Source organism: Diorhabda carinulata, chromosome 3 (assembly GCF_026250575.1).
Source record: "Diorhabda carinulata isolate Delta chromosome 3, icDioCari1.1, whole genome shotgun sequence".
Classification (NCBI taxonomy): domain Eukaryota; kingdom Metazoa; phylum Arthropoda; class Insecta; order Coleoptera; family Chrysomelidae; genus Diorhabda; species Diorhabda carinulata.
In genome coordinates, this window is record NC_079462.1 from 17,050,838 (window position 1) to 17,069,845 (window position 19,008).

A 19,008-nucleotide genomic window follows, 5' to 3' on the forward strand; every position below is an offset into this window, starting at 1 on the left:
CAGGTCAACAAGGTCCTTTTGCAGCAACCTATTCTGGTGCATCACTGATATGGCGATGCATATAGCCTTGATAATATTTTCAGCAACAAATACTACAAATGTAAGAACTGCAACTAAAAATATTTCAACAATTAACACAATTTACTCAAAACTGAAACAAATAGAAGAGCCTTCACAAGAGAAGAACTGTATTTGCAGAGTTGCTTGTACAAACTGTGACAAGAAATACTCAGGACAAACTCCTCGAACCTTACACAATGAAACACCAAAGTAGACTAATTATTTTAATATATTTTCCTAGGAAATAATTAATTGAGATTTGTAGTAGCTTTGAGTTGTATAAATTCTTGTAGAAATATTAAATTCATAGGATTTGAAATACAATATTCAAAGTGACCTATGACTTTGAAGATCGGAAAATATATTAACGTTAGTCTTCATTTTTAACAATACATATTTCTCTTATAATAATAAAAATGACCAACAAATTTTTTAAACACCAATGGGGTTTTCAATATCCCCTATATTAGCAGATTATGTAATGGATTATATCTTGGACTTTGTAAAACCTGTTTTACCCTTCAAATTATTCTTTATTAAAAAGTATGTTCATGATATAATTTTATCCCTTCCGTATAATTAAATTGATAATTTATCATTTTACTTCAATAGTTTCGATCCCTATATACAGTTTACTATATAAAAGGAGAATACTAAAAAATCTGATACTAAATTTATAAGAAACGAAGATTATAAAATTTTAATTGACTGGAAGATATATCAATTATCATTCAATCACTCACGTAACACTTAAATTAATTTAATAAAACAGATGAAAAATAGAGTCCTCAGAATTTCTTATCCAACTTTTCGTAAAAAATACATTAGATTACTTTACAAACTTTTTTATGAAAACTCATATACTTCATATCTTTTAAAACGAATTTTGTATAATACATCTGACATTGACATAATTTTGTATAATACATCTGACATTGACATAAACATCGAATCATCATTTTCAAATGTCATGTTTAACATTTCTATTTCATATGTTTATACACCTTTACTATATATAAAATCAGTTACTCCTAAACTTTAAACAACACAATATTAAAATAGCATACAGTCAAAAACTTAATATTCAATCTATTTTTACCAGTAGAAGATAGAATATAGAAGTAGAAGATAAAACACCAATCAATAAATTGCCTAACATAGTATATGAAATATCTTGTTTAAACTGGGACAAAAAGTACATTGGTCAGTCGAAAAGGTCATTGATCAGTCGGATAACTTTCAACAAGAAGATTATACCCTGATAGATGTTCATTAGCGACTCATGAAGGATGCAATATGAATTATGAATCTGCCAAAGTTTTGACAACTGAAAAAAACGTTTATTTTTAGAATAACCAACTAACCTCACCTAACCTATAAATTTCAACTTCGATCAACTTTCAACTAACGACCTAACCTTTAAAATTTATTGTCATTTATATTCTAGCTAATGAATATTCAACTACATCAACAAAATCATTGATATGATTCAGAGAGTATTGAGTCCTGATTAAACTGAATAAATATAAATAAATAAAAATTATTTTGATAGGTCGCGGTTATCAAATGGAGAGATAGAGCATGAAAATGTGAAAAAAAGTGTCATCGAAATGAACATTTTTAGATCAGTCTGACAACAGAATGATAACTGATTTTAACAAAAACAAATCATTGATATGTTCTTGTATGAAAATTTTTTTAAACATAGCTGGAAATATCAAATTACTTGATAAGAATATTTGAAAGAACTCTTTGACTGAGTCTTGTATCTGAAAAATTGGAAAGGGAATTGCTATATTCTAAGAGTAGTGTATGAAAGATGAATGTCCGACAAATAGCATCATGCGGAGCGTACATATATTTTAGAGACAAACTGAAGAAATTCTTATACAAGGTGATAAGGATTCCGTAGAGGGTAATTACCTCCACATGTATAGGATTCTTGACACGACCAATCTTTCCCACTAACCACGAATAAATGACTAAAAACAGATTTATAAAGGTCCCAGTTACGCGAGTAATGTTGCATCTACATACCCATATGAAACTAAAGCCAGATGAAAGACGTGCTACGGTAGATTTACAAGATGGAATAAAATTTACTTACCATTGAACTGCAAACATTTTATAAAAGTGGAATTTCTCTAACTTTCCGAAATCGAGAAACAGAGAAATATTACTTCCCAACAATAACACAAGCCAAAGATAAACATTTTTATTAGTTTCATCTAATTCATTTGTACTTTGCTCTTGAAAAAAATAATATACTTACTTTTTTATTTTAAACTTGATAACTATAACAGTTGTAATTAAAATAAAGATTGTTTTTTCTTGAATTGTGAAGCAAATAAAAAGAAACATTGGTGATGGAAGTATAAAGTTTTTGAAGAAATTAAGAAAAAAACTCTAGCTTCGTTGCTAAATCGTACTCTATCTACACTCTAAACGTGTTTAAATCAAAGTAGTATTTGTGGTGATATTATTCTTTATATTCGCTGGTAAGTTTTTCTTATATCTTTATTAATTTATTTTCAATTTCAAGCAAATTTTGTATAATAATTTTCGTGTAAATTCGAATTTTCTATTTATTTATGGAACACAACGAATATAATTTTAGAAGAAATATGAATTTCTTTTTATTCAAATCAGTTCTATCTACTCGTTCATTCTTCATTTTATTTTTTTCCGTAGTTACAAGGTTGGGAACTCAACCACACCCAAAGGACTCAACCCAACAAATGGGAATTCAGTTGAAGACTGCAGCTATCCTAGATTTCCCTAAATAACTTCCAATATTATCTTCAATATATAAAAATCGGGGTTGTTCTTAATTTAAACTTGTTTTTTATCCCTTGTGTTTGTTTTTGATACGCAATTGATGCGAAGTTATTTATTTTTTTTAATAAATTTATTTGTTGCTGAATTTTTATTTGTTCACAATAATAAATATTAATTTAGAGAATTGTGTCCGGGAATATTTTATTCAGTCTTTATTCATTTAAATCATAAGGTATTTCCATCTTTTATTTTATTAATTTTTAACGTCGTTCGTTAAAAAAATGGTGGCGTCCAATTGAATATTAATTCTTCACCCCATCTAAGTACCAGTTATTTATATACTTTAACCGAAAATTATCTTAAGCCATGCTCATAGTGTCAAACTGTATAATTTTTATGTTGATTCTCTGAATTTTTTCCAATATCATCTAAGTATTAGTCATAGATACTTTAACAAGTTCTCATAGTAGTTTATTGTGATATTGTATTCAAAAACTCTCTTATCGTTATCACTATGTAGAGATTTAATAATATTTTACTCTTACAGCCAAAAGAACAGGAAACCTGTCAAGGAAAGAAGATGAAAATTAACCTATGGTCTAATACCAATTGGTGGTCAAAGAAGTCATTAATATAACGTACCTTTCAGACTCCCAAGATCAATTTTCATATATTTTGACCCTTAAAAAAATGAGACAAGAGAGACGGTTTATAAGTACATTCCAGATTTTCCCGAAATGACATTCAATATATTTTTCACCTGAATCAGTTGGACCATCCTCATTGGAACCAAGGGCGGATCCAGCTTTGGCGCCAGGAGGGGGTTTTAATTTAAATTAAAAAGTAGGTAATTTATTAATGTACGTAAGTACTGTACTTAAAAATATTGATTCTTTATTGTATACATGAAAAACTTAAAACAGTCGTTCCGACGCCTATTGAGGTTAGGTCTAGCTTAACGTTACGTAGTCGACAAGCGCGCGCAAATGTGGCGCGGTAAAATTCAAATTTTTGATACGTTCATTCCCAAACCTTTGCCATCATTCAAAGTTATTAAATTAATTAAATATTGAAGGTATATAGTTACATAAAATCTGTATGGTGACAAAATATATAAATAAAATCGTTATGTCTAATTAGTGGTCCACCCCCCATGACCCCCCCCGGATCCGCCTTTGATTGGAACATCCTGTATGAATCTATGATCATTTTTTTTTCAATTTTATCTAAACTTTAACCTCGGATAATTTAACAAGCTCTCGAAGCAGTTTTTCGAATCATATAATTTGAAAACTATTTACTTTGTTATCGCTAAGCAGAAAATTAATGTATAATTAATTACGTGCAGACCTTCAGCGTTAGGGCATTGTAAACGTGCTGATGAAAGTGCGAAATCTAGTAGGCTGTGATATATTGCATTTACCGAGTGAATATTTGCTCCTTTTTCTTCATTTTTTCTAAATAATGTCAAGATAGGAGAAATTGTTCGGCTCGGTACGTAAAAGTTCAAACATTGATAAAAAAATCTTATACCGCCCTGTCTAAATTGATATAATACATTGTAGTCTATTGATTAATGATAGATTTAATTAATTCCTTTGTATAAGGTTTAATAGAATTATATAGTGGTTGTAAAAACTAGTTTTTACCAGTGTATCAAAGAAAAGGGTCTCTTACTCAAATTTTTAAAAATGTTCGAAAGCATATTTTTCTTTTTGTAGTTATATGTCTACTGCAAATTAATTAAGCAGTAAAGTATAATATTATAATGTTAAGTGTTCGAAATGGCCTATTGTTGAGGCAGGAAAGATGGAAGTTGTAGTAGTTGACGACGGTCGGCAAGAAACTGCGAAGAACTTTGGTGTTTGCAGTCCAAAGTAGAAGACGAATCATTCTCTACACATCAGTTCGAACAAAAACGTTTTTGATAACACAACATCCAACTGATGGGTCATTTGAGGTACTGTTCTTGTTTGACGCTCAATAATTTTTCTTACTCCCTCAGATTAAAAATAAATTATGTGGTCAACGTATTTCTACATCTGAAGAAGCGGTTGGCGCGCTCAAATCACATGTTTTGGAGGTATCTTAATAGGAATGGAAAATATTCTTCAATAATTGGTTCTCACACATGCCAAAGTATATTAATCTTAATTGAGAATCATTTGAAAAACAATAAAGCCATATTCAATCATAAATATTTTTTTAACTGTTTATCTCAAAACTTGTAGCAACCCTCGTATAACAAATTGAAATTTTTTTTTGATAATTAACTTGAAACTTGAAAATATTGCTAGTGTATACACTCCCGAGTATTTCCTACTATACTTAGTGCAAATATAACTTGGATTTGCGTTCATAATATTCTATTTTTGTATTAAGGTCGAATTTTCCAGGACCGAAGCTAGAACATTTAAGAAGCTATCCACTGAACCTTCGGAATACATTACACGTTATTATCTTTCTATCAATTTCTTTGTACTTAATTAAAAATTTTATATGTAATATATATTACATCCATACATTGTCAAAACAAAACAAATTAAATGACGTGAACCAACCAGATACTTAATAAAATTAAATATACGTCAATACTAAAATATGTGAAAATCTGTAATAAAAATTAATATTAATATTAAACCCGCGTGTCGAATGTTCAGAATTAAATATTAGTATTAGAATACAAGTTGTTTACAGCGTAGAAGACACTTTCCAGTAAATATGCCTTCAAATGATTGCGAAATGCGGTAGAAGATATAATAGATTTGATTTCAATTGGCAAGTGATTTTGCTTTTTTGCATTGTAAAATATTGAGCTCATAACTAATTCTGAACATGGAGTAGATAGATAAAGATCGTGCCCCGAGTTCCTAAGAGAAAAGCTATGCAATTATCTTAACTTGGATAAACGTGCTTACGAACTAGGCAAACGGATTCAAAGATTAATAATGAAGTAAAAGTCAGAATGTTTGATCTTTCGAAGCAGCTCTGCTGTTTGGTCTAAGTAAATATCTAACAGCTCTCTTTTGTAGTTTGAAGATTCGCTTAAATTGAGTTGCATTACGGGCATATCGGAGATGCGACTCATAATTATCATTTCAAAGAATTGCCTACAACAAGCTCTAAATTCATTTTTTTTGTACTTTGAAACTGAATTACCGTTGGCACAGTATGAGCTCATCATACTGTTTTGGAAATATTTTTCGTTTCGATGATTATTTTGATAAAGGGGCCACTTACCTCCATTCTCCTTCAAAATTGATAAAATATAAGGTACGCATTTATTCTTGGGTGCAAATTACCTCCATTGAGATAGCTGTCTAATACTCAGAGCAGTTTTTGCAAGACCTATTCAACAGGCACACGTAGATCATGAACACCGGGTTAACCTGCAGACGCCCAGAACTTCAATTCATCGGGATTCCTTCATTTGGAGAAGTGCAAGTCTGTGGAATCAGCCACTAAAGCACTACCACCTACAGAAATTCAAGATCAATATCCACAGGCATCTCCACTCAGCAGGCAACACTAGAATTATTTGAGTGTAAAAGAGTTTACCTTCTAGTGCTTGCGTTTTACATAAAAAATGTTAAAATTAATTCAGTTCATACATTAAGCACAGTTTTAACAAACATTTACCCATTTATCAGTTCAAAATTCATCCGCATCCTCAAATATTTGATTATTGCGTCGTTGTCCATCGAAAAGTAAAAGCCATTGAAAACCAGACTGAATAAGGAGCTTTTCTAGAAACTTAGTAGTAATGTAACTAGTGAATATATGGCATCATATTTACAATGAAAGTTTCATAGGATGCGGATCAAATTTTCGTGTTTCAAAATAAGTGGATAATTTAATGTTGGTCAGTCAATCATTGAACAGTTTCTTTTGATTATCTTTTCATTATCGTTGGCACGGAGATTAGATAGGAAGGAGGTCGCTATAGAATTTTCGACAATTTTTGCCTTCGGTAAAAGTAATATATATCTTAGGGAATGAATAAATTGCTAAAAAGTCAACCAAAATTCCCATTTCCTAATTATAAAGAAAATATTTATCTTTATTTTATCAAATAACATATAAATATGATCACCGAAGAACGTTTTAAATACATTGATTGACCTGCTTCGTATCTAGCCTCCGTGATCGTTGGGTTGTGCTCTGTTTTTTTTGTACTTTTGATTATGTATAGTTTTAATTTTTCACAATAATACATCCAATAAATTTTTATAACATTGCGAATCTATTGATGTATTACATTTGTTTCCAAATCCTCATAAGGACTTAAATTTTTGTATGCAAAATTGTATTTAAATATGAATATTTTCTTCAATTTAATTATGTATATTAGGTACTATAATCATGTCCGAAGCAACGACTTTTTCAAAATAACAGTTCAATGATTTAATATCTTAGAAAGTATTCGAATTTTCTATCGTCTGCCACAAGACTTATGACATCAATATTGTTTGTATTTACAGAATACCTGTAAATGTCGTGAATACTTTCTGTCACAAACTACTGACCTTGCTAGAGTCCTCACCTCTAAAAACTAAATTAATTCTATGTGGCGATCTCAATATTGATTATTCCAGTGTGTGTGCTGGTCAAGAATATCTTCAGTCAATTTTTGTTTCTTTTGGTAGAGTCATGCATATTGCTTCACCAATCAGAATAACTAAACCCAGTTCTAGTACTATAGACTATGTCTGGTCATCGTATTATCCAGAATCTATCGACTCTACTGTCTTTAATCCATGTCTCCTCGATCATGAAGCAGTGTTAACAAAATTCAATACTAAAAACGCGTGTCAGGAATTATGACCTATCTTTTCGAAAAAACTTTTAAAAACTTCAAACACTGTGGTCAAACAACTGAATAGAATATAGTATCTAATGATGTGGACGATTTTCTAGATTCATAAAAACATTAAATAGCCTGGCATACAATTCTTTGCCCGTCAGGTGTATTAAAAATAAACCCTGGTCCACAAAAGGTTTACTTATATCTGCCAAAAAAACATGCGATCTTTATCTTACCTAAGGAAATTCTCGGATATTATCTTCTTCAAAAATTACGTGCAACTATCCAGAAAAATTTATCAAAAGACAATAAAAGCTGCCAAACATATTTATTATAATAGGGGACTCGGCAATTGTCGAAATGTTTCTCAAGAAACATTGTGAATGATCTAAGAAATAAGGCTTTCTTCATCGATAACCTCAATAATTACTATGTGAATGTAGCAAAAAATTACACAATTTCTTCATTATGCTCGTAGTTTTAGCAGAGCTTCGCAGTACAATTAATTACATCAAAAATAAATAAAAATCTGGAACTGTTGGACATTAAAAATGTTTTCGAGTCCGACCGATTGCACATTAACTCACCTTACCACTTTAACGTTTCATTTCATAATGGCACTTTTCTCAATTGTCTTGAGACATCTATAATTATACCTCTGCATAAAGGAGGAGATAAAAATCAAGCATCGAATTATCGCCCAATTACACTCCTTCTCACGTTATCTAAGATCATAGAAAGATTGGTCAAAAAGAGGCATTTATCATTTTTGTTTAAATGTAAAATACTTACTACCCATTAATTTGGATTTTTAAGTAACAATAATCATAATATTTAAAGTAAGAAATTGCATTTCAACGGCTTCAAGGAAATACCACCTTACAGATTGTAATGGTTGATACAACTATGTCTTCTTGCAAGCCAATAGAATGTGGAGTGCTCCAAAGCTCAGTATTAAGCCCAGTTTCCAAAGAACTGAACTTAACCACCTCCTTAACAGTGTATACTTATTGGTGCGATTCAATTTGAGGGAATCTTCCAGGGCCGAGCCGTGTCGGGGGTATAAGGGTTACAAGGCACCCGGGCGACACTAACACGGAGCGGCAAAAGGCAAAATGTCTCTAAAAAAAAAATAACAGAAATCCATCAAAAAAAATTTAGTTGCAAAGCGCAAACTACTTTTCTTTGATAGCGGAATTTCTCCGAAATATTGTTTTCTTATTATTACAACAATACCAAAATAGTGCGTTGAGCGTTCGGGCGAATAGGGCGGCATATTTTGTTTTTGCACCCGGGCGGCGGATATCCTAGGCTCGGCCGTGAAATCTTCAAACTACAAAAGAGAGCTGTAGATATTTACTTCGACTCACTGCAGGGACTTCTTCAAAATATCAAAAATTCTGACTAAGGAAGTAAGTCCTTATTCATCTTTGATTCTGTTTGCCTAGTTCGTAAGCATGCTTCTCCGTCGTTGCACGATTAGCTACTTAGGAACGCGGAGCACGACCTTTACCTACCTATTCCACGTTCAGAATTAGTTAGGGGCTCAATATTTTACAATGCAAAAAATGCACAATCGCTTGCCAATTTTCCCGCATTCCGCAATAATTTGAGGGCATATTTACTAGAAGGTGCCTTCTACATTGTAAACGACCATTCTAATAATAAAATTTAATTATATACTAATTATACTTATTACTATTACCTATTATTTTGTTACTCATTGTGGTTTTCTTCTGTATATTGAAATTTCATTGTATTTGTAGCTTTATTAATTATTTTTATATTTGGTTTTTAGTTTTTATAAGCTTTTGTCTACAATTTTTTTGACAATAAAGTATTTCTCTCTATTTTTACCTTATAAATAAATAATAACACGTTTTGTCTAGGTTATTATTATAATTAAAGGATTATCATATTACAATTAAAGCCCGATTTATCTAACTTTCACTTGAATAATGAAACAAGTACCCTTACAATCTTATATCTTGAAAGTATGTCATTTTGAGGAACATTATAAACAAAACATAAATTTGAGAGTTGATTATATAGTTCTGAAGTAGCAGTAAGAGCTACATCAAAATGATTTAAATTACGCACCATTAATAAAATTTTAATCTGACAGTATTTTATGAAGGATGTAATATTAAATAGTTCAGATTCAGATCCCCGTTCGCAAAAAACATTGATCTCATCCATCTTAATACTTAAGTGATCTTTGCATTGGATGCCTAACTTGTCTACCTCTTGAAGACAAATAGAAGGTCAAATTTCTTGTCATTATTCTAATTGTTAGTTTGCTTTTTTGAATGAATCAATGAACGTCGATATTTACAGTTTTTGGAGTTCGTCCAGATAAATTTTCTCTTACTTGTTTGACTGCAAAATAATGGGATGTTTCGTAAATTTTTGGAAAGTTCAGTAATTTTCACTACAGAAATTCACAAAATGACCAAAGTTGCGAGATTCTGATTCTTTTCTAGTTGAACCTTACCTGAACTAAGACTTCTCCAGAATTTCAGCTCAATGCACCCATTACTTTGGTAGATATGATTTTTTGAATATTTGTATGTTTTATATCGATATTTGTGCATACGTATTTCTCATAATGGTTAAGCTAGCGAGTTGCTGATTTTTTTCCAGCTAAACCTTACCTAAACTAAGACTTTTCTAGAATTTCAACTCAATGGTTTAGTAAATATGATTTTATACTTTCGCGATCCCTTCGTTTTTTGGCTCCAGAAAATCGAAAAGTCATCCGATTTCGATGCATTTTTTTTTAAATCTTTTTTAACGCGGAATTATAAACAAAAACTTGGTAAAATCTCACCTGGAGATTTCATGTAGTTTTATTACTTTAAATGTGATCATAAACGCACTTCTTTGCATATAATCGTTTTTACAAAGCAGTAAACGCAATTCATATATTTTTTTGTTAATCTACAAAAAAAAACGAACTTTTAGAAAAATGAAATTGAAAAATGTTTATTTATTCATTTTTTATCTTTAACAGTCAACCATTTTTTTAATGTGAAAATTTGTAATTTTTTCAAAGTTAACTTTTAATATTGTACACTTGATTACAATAAGTGATTTTGAAAATGTTTTTGTTCATATAACTTTAATGATTACTCAATAAAAAAGGTACAAACGATTATGTGCGAGAAAAGGTCAATTGTTATTATTTTTAATATTTAACATGATAAATCAACATTTTTGTATAAATTTTTTTTTCAATTTGTTCATTATTTTCACTTGATTACTTGGAAAAAAGTTATCAGCAATTATACGTGAATGAATGCATTTTCATGAACATTTAAAGCCCTGACACCAATGTAAGTTTTTATTTTTTTTTGGTAAATCTGACGTAAAAACGAATATTTAAAAAAAAATTCATCGAAATCAGATGATTTTTCGATTTTATAGAGCTTAAAAACGAAAGAACCGTGAAAGTATAGAATTACCCATTTTAAATATCCTCTAGTACTTAATATTATCTTTTTTTCATTTCATCATATTTTCTAATTTAAAAAAAATCATCAAACCCCTATTTTTGGATGAAAAATAAATACTAGGCATAAATTTTGTGGGTAAAGCCATACTAGAAATGTAGAACGGAAGAATTATCCATTTATTGCCAATCATTATTATTACAATTGTGAATTTATATGAGGGAATCTCTATTAAATTCTTTTAGTCCGCTTCTGAAAAATTTCCGAAAATAACTGGCGACTAGCGTTATCTAAAACCGAAAGGAAATATTCTTAACTCAAGTCAAATTGGTTCTAATTCCAAACACAACCCAGAACTGGCTACAGAACGATATAACTATATTTGTAGCGCACCAGAAATAGACACCGTTCTCGTTCTTCTCTCTCTCATTCGTGGAAAACAGATAAATGTGAAAAGGATGTCGGAAAATAGATTCTAAAATAAAAACGTGCAGGACGTATAGCGGACAGTAAAAAAAGTTCCTTTTATTTGTCAATAAATAATAACAGTATAGAAAAACCTAAATTGTTCCTCCACCTATGCTAACTATTAGTCAGTGGCGGATTTATCGTTTACCACCTCTACTGACATCTAAAATTATCTTACGATTATGTAAATTACATTTTTTATCAATATAATTTCAGAATTTGAGAACTAAGATTTCGTGTGAGATCCTTGATTATTTTCACGTAAAGAACAGTTAAAAGACGTTGTTTCAAGAGAAATTTCAGTCATGTACTACTTTCGAACGATTCAATACTAACAAGATATAAATAAAGCTTATATAACCAGTAGCTTCATACATATTTTGTATTGCACTCACAAATAAATTTTTTTTCTAAAGTATCTATTGATATTGCTTATTAAGCCATTAAAGCCCAGAGCTATGAAAAGGTTTAAAAATAATTAGAGTAAATATATGACAAAAAAATCTTTGAATTGTAGTTTATGATATTTATTGTGAGTCTTTGGAGATCCCTTGGACATTAATATCTACGTAATTTAAGTACAATTCATGAAATTCATCAAAAAATTTACCGAGTAGTTGATTTCTCGCATGTTTGAATGGTTTTATTACAAAGGGATCATCTTCTTCTCATCTGTCCGCAGATAATCCAGTGGAATTCTTTGTGGTACAGCACACTCATATCATCTTCTTGTCTGTTCGCAGATAATCCAGTGGGATTCTTTTGAAGTGGTACAGTACACAGAGATTATCTTCTTCTGGTCTGTCTGCAGATTATCCAAAGGTATTCTTTGGAAGTCGTACAGTACACAGGGATCATCTTTTTCTCGTCTGTCCCCAGATAATCCGATGGGATTCTTTGGAAGTGGTACAGTACACTCGGCTCATTTTCTTCTTGTCTATTCGCAGATAATCCAGTGGGATTCTTTTGAAGTGGTACAGTACACAGAGATTATCTTCTTCTGGTCTGTCTGCAGATTATCCAAAGGTATTCTTTGGAAGTCGTACAGTACACAGGGATCATCTTCTTCTCGCCTGTCCGCAGATAATCCAGTGGGATTCTTTGGAAGTGGTACAGTACACTCGGCTCATTTTCTTCTTGTCTGTTCGCAGATAATCCAGTGGGATTCTTTTGAAGTGGTACAGTACACAGAGGTTATCTTCTTATGGTCTGTCTACAGATTATCCAATGGGATTCTTTGGAAGTCGTACAGTACACAGGGATCATCTTCTTCTCGTCTGTCCCCAGATAATCCGATGGGATTCTTTGGAAGTGGTACAGTATACTCGGCTCATTTTCTTCTTGTCTGTTCGCAGATAATCCAGTGGATTTTTTTTGAAGTGGTACAGTACACAGGGATCATCTTCTTCTTGTCTGTCTGCAGATAATCCAATGGGAGTCTTTGGAAGTGGTACAGTACATAGGGATCATCTTCTTGTCGTCTATACGCAGATTTTACAGTGGGATTCTTTCAAAGTGGTACATAAAGAAGCCCTTTTAGGTATAGAAATTTTTGTTTGGTTTGTTCTATATTTCTGGGTGATACTGTAAAATAAAATCTAGAATGGAAATTGTCTGCCCTTTCCCCCATTTTTCATTCTTTTTGAAAAAACTGATTTACATTTCACAGTTCTCTTCTTCCTAACTGTTGTTCCAAAATTTCTCTTTGTCTTATTCAAGCAATAATTCACATTCGCATTCATTAGATATGAAAAAAAAACTATAATAATCATTTTTATTCCGAACAGAACATCGTCAATGAATACTCTCATTAATAGTATTTCGAAGTAACATCATTATTTTGTATTTATAAACGGTCTCACTTACTTCTACAGATAATAACTAGTAATTAAACTCCATTCCAAATATTCATCAATTTCGTTGGATTCGTAACGATTGAACCGACGTTACGTCTCCCACTTTGGAGCCAATATTAAGAGAAGGGTGGACGCAGGGTGGTTATTCGTTTATTGTTAAAAAGTCTTAGAACTCGTACATTGACAGTAATTATTGAGATTATCGGGTGAAGTAGAGATTGTTCTCGACGAAGAAGCCTTATTCTAAGATCATTCACAACAGATCATATTTCTTTAGCAACATCACGACAATTGGTGAGTCTCCTATCACAATAAATATCCTTGGCAGCTTTTATTATCTTATTATAAATTTTTCTGTATAGTTTTAAGTAATTTTGGAAGAAGACACTATCCGAGATTTTCTTTAGGTGAGATAATTATATATCAGTTTTTTTATTAATACACTGATAATTTTGAGCAATATGTGTTGTTTCTAAAAATAGGCGTTTATTGTAGTTATTCTTAGTGCCAACGCGCATCTATCAGGATATAATTTGCTATCACTTTTGTGAGAGGTTATCCGATTGGTGAGTGACCTCTTAAGCTGATCAAAATATTTTTTATCCCAATTTAACCCAGGAATTTCATAAACTATGTTAATCAATTTATTAGTTGGTTTTTTATCCCTCATTTTAGTAAAAAAGATTGAATATTGAGGATTTGACTGTACGGTATCTTAATTTTTGTAGATTTAATATTCCGGAAAGTTTAGGAATTACTAAATTTATATATGGTGAAGGTGTATATCTTGATATAATAATCATTGTTATAACTATAAGATTTTATCACAATTTCAGCTGACCAATTAGTAAGAGATTCAATTGAAGTGTTCATTGATGCTACAATTAAAATAAACAATATAGTTTTTCAATTTCTATTATTTGTTATTAATTCATAACAGTTATCAGTTATTTGAAAAGTTGGAAAATTAATAAGTTTCTTATACATCATTTCAATTTCAATAATTGTGCAATAAATTGTGTAGGGTACTATCAGTCTTACTGATAAAGTAGGTTTGTGACTTTAGAAAGCGTGTGAAATTTTGAGAAATACCATGATTGCTAGTGAGTTTTCTCGTGTAGTCTCATCCATTTGTGTTCCTAAAAAAAATTAATTCAACTAAAGTATTCTCTGTTGTCTGAATAGAGGAATCATGATGAGGGATGAAAGTTCGGTGAAGAACTATTATTACAAATGATATCATTCGAGAGGTTCAGATATTGGGACTTCTCCATGATAACGTTTACATTTCCCTTATCTAATTGTACTAAGATCAAATTGGGGTTCTGTTTAAAAAAGTTTTTTAATCCAATGTGTTGAGAGCGAAAGATTGAATTAATATGTTTTTTACTACGTGATTAGATTAGGTAAGGGTTAGGATTAGTAATTATATTGGTTGCTCTTGCAATAGCAATATTTCGTTCCGGGATACTGGGTATGGAAGAGCTAAGAATGTCTCTTTCTTGTATGAACTTTCATAAAAATATATTTTGAAATAATTGGTTCATCACTGAATTTCTGTCATAGCGTTAAGAATTTTAGCATATCATTTGGAATGATGGTGTTAGATAAGGAGTATCTTTTGATTTTTCAAGTAAAGTTTGAAATTGTGAATTCAGTAGTAAGTACTTGCTTGAATCACCACTCATGGAAGTGAATTTGATGGAACAATTCAAAAATATGTTATTAAAAACTTCTTATCTCACTTGAATATCTTTTGAATATTTTCGTTGACAAATATTTTTCTAGATCTTTACTATGTAAATTATTGTTTAACACATTAAACTCCATGGATACACAAATTTCGAATCATCTCTACATTAGCTTCAGATCAGATAATTTAAGATAATGGAATAGTATTAAAATAGGTAAAGAGTAGAATGGAAGTACATGATTATATTGAAATTATAAACTATGAAAAGTTTTTGATTTCCCATTTATTGCAAACTAACGTTTCCACTTATTAATTATTACAATGAAAAACTGACCAAAAATGATAATCTAACATACTAACGTATTAGAATTATATGAATACAAATTATAATAGAAAGGTTAACAACAACAATAACCACACATAATATTTTAAAACCCCCATTTTTCAATACAGTTAATTATTTGGTCCTCGTTTAACTTTTGGTTTGTTAGTAATTTTTTTTATTTGAAATCATTCCAAAAATGGAACTAAACTTCGTGCACACAATAATGAAACAAAAACATATAAACCGAACACCTCATTACATGTAGGTAACTTGAATTATGAACACTTATTAATTAGTAGTAAGAAAATTGAGACGTGGTTTCTTTGGATAGAAGGAGAGTGATCGATTGTATTACTTTCTTATAACAAAACAAATTGTGTCCTGAACTATTAAGTACATCGCTTATCAAATTCTGAATCACTTACTTACAAATTTATAGTTCTTCCAATATCAATTGCAGAAGACAGTTGTGCGACGAGCAATCAATATTTTATAAATATAACAAATCGTCAGTCCACGTGGACTCATCATCTCCACACATTACCAATGAAAACATCGAATCGTAAACATAAATGCATGTCTATTGATCGAAGCCGTCGTTATTTTTTCGAAATATTCCTGCCAGACAGTCTACGATTAAGAGTGGCGTTGCTTGGTGAGATTCATTTAATTCATAAATTCCTTTAAATAAATAGAAATATGGCGTTCTATAGACCTTGGGCGAATGAAGACAATGAAATTGCACAGTGTAATGAGTTAAAAAGACAGGTATGAATTTAATAATAGAGATTTAGATATACAAATACAACAAGTTACTTTAAATATATTCGAATGTTTAAAAAAGGAAAATATTCAGCAATCTGATAATAAGAATTGCTGAGTTAACTAGAGTAAATAATTTATCGAGTAGTCATGAAATTGAAATGTTTTTTCTTTTGTTTTATTTGCAATTTTCCTTTAGGGTTTTTGCTTTGAAATTTCATTTTCCAGAAAAAAGAACGATTGGGGTACAAAAAGGGCTCAGTTCAAGTCTGGTACCCTGTTTAAGCCAAACGCCCTTACAGGCAGTTACTCTTTACTCGTCTCTTTACGTTTTATAATTTAATATTCAGTTGTAGTTTCAAGTAGGACTACAATTAATTGCATCTGTTCAAATAACGTCCAATTTATAATGATTCGATTGCCTTTTAATGAATACTTTCCCGCATAAGACACATATTATTTTTAGAAGTATTTATAAAAATAATAAATTTATAAAATGAGATATCTACGCCTATGGCAGATCAAACAAAATTGTCGGTAAGAGCTTTTCTAATCTGTATTTGATATTGGAAGTACTATATTTACTATCTTAATATTTTAATTATGTATTTTAGATCAACTCATACCTCGATTGTCTAAAATAGTTCAAGATTGAAATGTTTTAGCAACAATATATGTATACGTATTGCAGCAAACACCCCAAATTGTGTTTTTCTGTTACAGTTTTTATGTTTCAACTGACTCAATCAACAGAACGTACGTCAATCCCTAATGTTTGCTCTCAATATTTCATTTATTCAATTTTTTTTAGGTGGTAGTTTTTATTTGTGAATAAAACTGGCAATAGATGAGAACAATAAATTGTAGTGAATCTAAGCTATAAATAATAATGAATAATAGAAAAATATAAGAAGTAAAAAGATATGGAAAAGAGTATAGAACATTATTGCTTTAAAAGTCTGCAAAGTTGTAGGGGAGGAATTAAGAACAATTAACAAAAGTTTGAAGAAAATGTGATAAATAGGGAATGGAAGTAAATATAGAAATACAAGTGATAAAGATAGAGAAAATGGAAAGAAAAATTTACAGGTAACCTATGAAATTTGAAAAACATCAAAAACAAAGAGTGAAATAGAATGGGAAAAGTATAGAAGTTTGACGACAATATTGACAGTCGCAACGGATGTAATGAGATCAAGCTGTACGGTGATGAGGGAATCTCTAATTTTCATGTTTCTAATAAAAAACATCCGAAAATAATATTAAAACATCATTGATAATGGAATTTCAGAATAATAAGCGTTTTCTTATTGGGAACGTGGCAATAAAACACCAAAGTAGACTAATTTTAATATATTTTTCAAGCTTTCGAATACTTATGTATTCATCGTCTAGAAAATAATTAATTAAAATTTGCGGTGGCTTTAAATTGTATTAATTCTTGTCAAAACTTGAAATTCATGGGATTCAAATTGACGTGTGATAGAAATATTGAAGAATATTTCTATCATACCTCAGTTGAAGCAGTGTAGAGGCGGGGTATATACCAGAGCTTTGAGGAACGGCCAAAATAAGAAAGAAAGGCACCACATATCCTAAATCCTTCTCTTCTGACAGAAATTTATGTATAAAAAATTTCTTTAATTTCTTATTTCTTAGAGCTTTTGATAATTTTATTATTAAATATATTATATTAATTATTTAATAAAATTATTAAATAATAATAATTTCATTAAAATTATTAAAAAAAACTAATTTTTAAACAGAAGAGACCTAAAACGAAAAACATATAGATGCATTAATATAATAAAAAATATATTAGCTAGAATAAAAACAAATAAAGGGAAAAATCAATAAAAAAAACATGAAAAATGAGAAAATAATCCAGTATTATGGAACAAAGATCGAAAATTTTGTTATTTAATTTTGTTATTTGAATATTTCGTTATAATCTCTTGTAATTTCAAATCAAGAGAAATCTATCAAATAAAATCATATTGATCATAATTTTGTTGGAGCTGGATTGAGTCAATATGCTCTATTCAACCAGGAATGAGTTGACCATTGAAATAATTTCACATATTGTGAGAATTTAATAGTTAGAGTTAGCTTACAGTCCTATTTCTCTATTACATAATAATAATAACATATAGGGAAATTCCGTGGGCGATGGCCCTAGTAACTTTAAAACTCTAATGAGGACGAATTTTATTCAATAGAATATTTAATTTGTATAGAAAATTGAATTTTATTTATAACTCATCAAAAATCAACGATAAATTACTTTACTGAATTAAAAAAATATCATTTTAACCTTAAAAAAAACTAGAACTGGACATCTCTCAAGGTATCTAGGAATGATGTCCATAGTTGTCTGGGAAAGTACATCTTCTGTCTCTCCCTTTGCCTTCTAGATCATTTAATTATTTTTCTTATTATCGCAATGAGAAGACATACCCTCAAACCCTACCGTACATTTTTCATTCACCCATGGCATGTAAATATTGCACTATATCTAATCCTCGATTATTTTTTTCCTCTAATATCGATCATAACAACCTCTGCGGTTGTCTTTTTCTCCGATTTCAGTTTTAGTTCATTGAAAACGAAGGGAATTTCGTCGCAACTGCTATCAGACAAGCTACGAATTATCTTCTTTATTTTTTTCTATTTTCTCAAATTTTGATATGCGTTTTAAAAAAATGCTTAGATGTTTGGTCCATTTGCTGACTTAATTTAATTTTACAAGCAGTGGACATACTCCGTTCAGTACTTTTGTCGGTGTTGGTTTGTTGTGGATATGCACTCCA